Here is a 6,000-nt window from a genome sequence, read left to right as displayed (position 1 = left end):
CTGGCCAAGATCATTATTTATAAACAACAAAAAAAAGTTTTTTTTCGTTAAGTGACTACGTCATCAGCACGCAGCACGCTGAGCACAGAGCGCACAATTCAACCCCACCCGCACTCACACACATACACACACAAGCACACACACTCTCACACCTTAGCCATTTGGCCATCCTTCATGTTGTTGGGGTTATTGTTGTTTGTTAGGCTTTCGGCCGCAACGCCTTATTGAAGCTGACCAAAAATATAGCCAACATGCATATAACTGTTGGAATGTGCTGGCGGAGGCTGGCCAGACATTCGACCAGATCAAAGTGGTGCATGACCAGGTTGATCGCTCGATCTTTCGATCTTTCTATCGGTCAGACTAAGGTCGCCCACTGCCACCAGCCCGGATGGCGACGTCATCTACGAGTGCCGGAAAAAACCAAACAAAATGCAGCGAAAACGAAGCAAAAACAAGTGAATCTGCAGCAACATCGAGCGTATTCGATTGCCTAATACTCGTTCACGATTCAGTGACTTCAAATTGAAATTTGTACTCAATTGCAGTGGGTACAAAGGACTTTTCTTTCGAGCTCTTGTGATGTCTGCACCAATGCCTTTTGAATCAGTTTTCCAAGCAACTTAAATCTCAGTCGAACTAATTTCCAAGGACTTGAATCGTCTGAGCACAGTTTCGGTCGACTGTTGACTGTCAGTTGTAAAGTTGTCTTTGAGAACAAACAGGACGAAGATCTTTTTAGCTGGCTGGCTGGCCCAAGTAAAGCTCTCTCTATGTCTATGTGAAGAACTTCTTAGCGACCTATGCCGTAAAGGAGCTAACTGAAAGTATACCAAGATTTATTTCTCTTTAAATTAGAATCTTATTTAAAATGGAATTCAGCTTCGGCTATACATCTGTCGACTATCTAACTGTACTTGGGTCCAAGCATCCATAACATGAATAGAATTTGGCGCATATCACCTACATAATATTTGCCTTATTAATGTGAAGTCTTCTAGGCTTAATTTATATAGATAGATAAGCAATATTTATCATTTAATGAAGATTTCATCAGTAAACTTTGTTGTAAATTGAAGCCTTAAATCTAGCTTTAAATAATTCTAATGACAAATGGAGAAGTCAATTGCATATCCTTGAAGGCTAGATATATGATAATTATAAATAAGTATAAAATATATAATATATTATAGTCTAGTATAGCATAAAGTAAAGTATGCCCGAGCTTAGCGCTTATAAATTCAAGCTTTAACTAATCAAATTTCTCCACCAGCATTAGAGGTATTATCGATTCTAGTTACAACTCGAGTTCATTTGAATAAATGGCTTAACGATCGAGGCATAGAGATTGCATAATCTCAGCACAGTTAGTGGACACTGCAAATATACTCATTTTACAGTTTGTTCGATTTATGAACGCGTATAAAATTCTACAATGTCGAGCCGAAGAGGCGCAGCACAGATTGCCCAGAAGATCGCCCCCAGAGTCAGTCACTAAAAATCGGCTATAAACGTCCTCACAATCAGTCACAAAATCAGCGCAAATTTCTCACGGTAATTGTATTTTTAGTACTTTATAGCAATTTTTGTCCAAATGATCATGAGCAGTGGGCCAGATGTCGATGACGATGCCGATGCTGATGGCGATGGCGATGGCGATGCTCTTGCTCTGCCGCCATAGTTACGGAGCGCTTAAAATTCACCTCTCCTCCGGGCGCGTAAATTGTTTTCAGAAAAAAAAAACAACAACAACAAAAACATACACAAAAATGTTGATGTGGTTTTAGATTTTTGCGTTAAAATAAACAAACAGGCATTTCAGCTCTGGCAAATGGACATCAGAATTGTTGGACGTGCACCAAGCCCAGTGGACAGGTCGAGCGGGAGGCATGGTGTTGCAGGCGGCCTTAACGTGTGTGTGTGCGTGTGTGTGAGTGGGTGGGTGTGTATATGCTCTATATAACCTTCTGACGAATTGGTTTGGTTTCTGTGCGGCATTTTTGGCAATAGCCAAAGGCAATTTGATTTTTATTATTTATGACAAAACGTGAAGCACTTTGGAAAGCACTTGTATGTAGTTGGCTACGTATGTGTGTGTGTGCGCGTGTGCGTGTGTGTGGGTGTCGATGTATGTGGCATGGCAATGAGTGCACTTATACACAAACCCACTCACACTCAGACAACGGACTGTGTGTACCTGCCAGATACTTTGCTCGATTGTTTTTGAATATTTGTGTTGAAATATATCGTATAAATATAGCACATTCTCGGTAGATGTACATATGTCGAAAGTTTCTAATTTGGCCGCTGACAGTTGGTGGCTAAATTTGCGGTTAATTAACAAAAATAAATTGTATAATCCAGCGGCGTTTGCGTACCTTTTGAATATTTCACAACATTTCACACAGTTCAAGCGTCAAATCGTTTCTTAAAGTAATACAAAAACTGAACAACTGTAAAACTATAAATATCTCGTATATATATTTTAATACCTTTTACTTACATCCTCGTGCAGCTTTTGAAAATGTGAATTTTTCTTTCACTTCTTGACTGAGTTCATATGAACTGGGATTTCATATGCATATTTATTGATTATCCAAAAACTAGATATTAATATAGTACAAAAATATTTAAACAAAAAGTTTCAATAAAATAATAATAAAAATGACAAATTTAATAAAATAATAAAAATAATAATAAGCTAGAGCAGCTTGTTTAGATTTAAAAAATTATATAAAAAATTGACAAAAATATAAATTTTTTTAAAGATTTTTAACAGATTAAAAAATATATACAAATTTGAAAAATTAAATACATTTAAAAAATAACAAAACGCTTTATTTATTATTATTAATAATTTTTTTTTATATATTTTATTATTAATAATATTTGTATAATCTCATATATAAAACGGTATCTATGAACTATGAATTCTAAGACTTGCAATATAGAAAAACTCATACCAACTATATAGAAATTTTCCGCTTGTTTTCAGCTTAAGCTAAAAGATGAAATCATCAAAGGAAAATTTGAAAATGTTCAAAAAAGCGACAATGGATAACAACAGAAACTAATAAATGTTTTTGTTTCTGCATCTTTCTCTATTTTTAAAATCATTTCGATATTTAAGTTGCTCTTCCCATAGAATCCTCATGGAATCCTAAATTTATGGATTTTAAAATCATAAAAATATATTTAATATATAAAAATATACAAAACAATTATTATATAATTTAATAATTTTTAGAAATAATAAAAACAAAAAAAAATTTTTAAAACATTTTTGAAAACATTAAAAAATAATTGATAAATAGTAATATTGAGATAAATTATTAAGATTTGATAGGGAAAACTTAAAACTGTTTTTTTGTGTTTTCTCAAGCTGTTCACTATGGCATTATAATTCGACTTAAATAAATACACGATTTTTACCACGCACAACATACGGCATTTGAAGGTCTCCGAGAATCCAGTGCTGCTATAATCTCAAATCGTAGAGCATGATTTATGTTAATGCCATGTCAGCAGTTTAATATATTCGGTCACGTGCCGCCATTCATGAAAAAACACACACATAAGCACACACACACATAAGCACACACACACATAAGCACACACACACAAATTGAATACTTTTTATTTTCCTCTAACAAGAATCTTGTTGATCTTTTATTAAAAAATGCACATGCTAAAAGAACAGAATTGAAACAGAAACGACATGGATGTGGGCGGATCAGCGAGACAGAGCTATTAAATGAATTAAGCACGGGCCACAATGAGAATTTGTGTGCCAAATATCCCCCATCCCCTTCCGACCCACTCGACCCCCACTTACCCTGCAATGCGCCGCCCCAGCAGAGCCAGAAGAGCGCCCACTTGGCGGTGCAGAAGCGTTGCAGCCACTGCGGCTGGAATCGTCGCCAGCCAAAGCGTGGCTCCTCCAAGCATGTCGAATCCGTGCTCATGCTCGTACTGTTGCCCGTGGAGCTGCCCACGCGGCTGGACCGAGCACTGTTGTTGTTATTCATGTTTCCATTTCCATTCCCATTCCCGAGCTTTGCCGCACTCGTGTCCAATGAGCAAATGGTTGACATGTTACTTGAGTCCTCATCAACTGCCTGAGATGTGGACATCTTCTATTCAGAATTTGGATTTGATAACTGTTTGATAAATTTGACTGGAACTCGCGACTGCTGCGATCCGCATCGAACGAAGCGCCAACTGCAACTGAACGCACAGATTTGAATTGCGCCAAGCCAGAGCTCAGCCTCTGCCTCAGCCTCAGACGTTTCTTGATGCTCGCCGCTTAACAGCGCAGGACTTAACAGAGCTCTGTTAGCTAGCCAAAAGCAACCCCATTCACACACACACGCGCACACAGCCACTCACACACACACACACACACATCTACATTCACATCTGCTGGCGTAAACAAACTTTATGAATGAAATTTTATGCCTGACGCTCGCCTTCCCCTGCTTCCGTATGGTTCGCATATCAACAGTTGTCAAGATATTTAATTTGATTCTAATTTAAAAATATCTTAATGTGTTCAGAAGAGGCAGCAAATATTATTTGAAGAGCTCGCCAAAAATTCGAAATGAATTATTTAAAAGAAATTTATTTAGGCATAAAAAATGCAGAAATAAGACATTCATCATAAAATCACAATTTTGCTAATTAGCTCAAATTATTTTTAAATTGAAAACAATTAAGATTGTGACAGATTTTGATGCAATCAGTTGAGGTTTAAGTTGAGTAGAATTCAATTTTTAGAAACAAAAAAGTTTAACTCTTACCCATTCATTTTATTAGTCTTTTATAATTGTTATTAGGTTCTTTCAGCAAAATTCTTTCAAATTGAATCAACTACTGCTCAACTCTTTATCTTCGCAAGCCCAAAGAAAACGCATTAAATCTTGACTTCATTTTAACTTTCAAAAGTTTATTCAGTAATTTTTTAGTAGTTTCTCTTGGTTTCACTAAACATGATCTTAAATTATACAAAAAATGTATGCACAATTATTTAGCCAATCAAAGTGTATTCGTTTTCAGAATGGTCGATCTAGAAATTATATTTAAATTTATATTTTCTTAGGAAATCAATGAAATCAAAACAAAAAACAATTAATTAATTCATTAATTTACAGTGTCCGAAGGTAGGCAATGAGCACCAAGGAAAAATTAATATAATTTGTAAATTAAGTACGAATGAAAGTAAATCGATTAAACAATAAACTGATAATAAAAAACATAAACAAAAACTTCGCAACATTAACAACAAATATATAAGAAAAACTAAAGAATTTATTTTGTTTTTGTTTTAGTTTAAATTTGGGGCATCATCTAACACATGTATCAGTATTTACAAGATCTTTTTTCTTTTTATATATATATATATCATTCTAATTATGTATGAATATTTTATTCAGTGTTAAGTTTTTCATAGAATTTTTTCAATTTTTTTATTGACAGCTTGAAAAGTTGTATTTCGCTTGTTGTCTGCAACAGGCTGCGCTCAGGCAACAGTTTATTGAACAATTTGTGGAATATGATTTAATATATATTATTTAAGAAAAACAAGAGAACATCGTTTGCTTCTTCTTGGGTTCTGTTCGCTTAGAGCGTACTTAATTCGTATGCTTGGTTTAACATGGATACAGTGAACGCTTTGGGCACTACGACAAATATCACATAATGAGATCAATTGGATTTATTTTGGGTTTTTTGTTTGTTTGTTTGTTTTTTTTTTTGTTTATATATATGTGTGTAAGAATGTACGATGTCATTTGAACTTAACATTGCCTACTGATTGACTGGTGGGTTTATCATTCAATTATATTATTCTTCTTCGAGCAAACTGTTCTTGTTCTCTTAAATAAGGCATATGCACGTTGCCCAATAAAATGTCAATTGTTTGGGGCAGCCTGTGGCAGACTGAACAACAACAAAAGTCTCGTTATAAGGTGTGAGGTGTAAGTATATATAGGCTCTCGTAAG

This window comes from Drosophila hydei, unplaced genomic scaffold, assembly GCF_003285905.1.
Source record: "Drosophila hydei strain 15085-1641.00,03,60 unplaced genomic scaffold, DhydRS2 tig00008114-arrow-pilon, whole genome shotgun sequence".
Lineage (NCBI taxonomy): Eukaryota > Metazoa > Arthropoda > Insecta > Diptera > Drosophilidae > Drosophila > Drosophila hydei.
The sequence above is the reverse complement of the archived record's forward strand: the minus strand, read 5'-3'. Positions refer to the sequence as shown.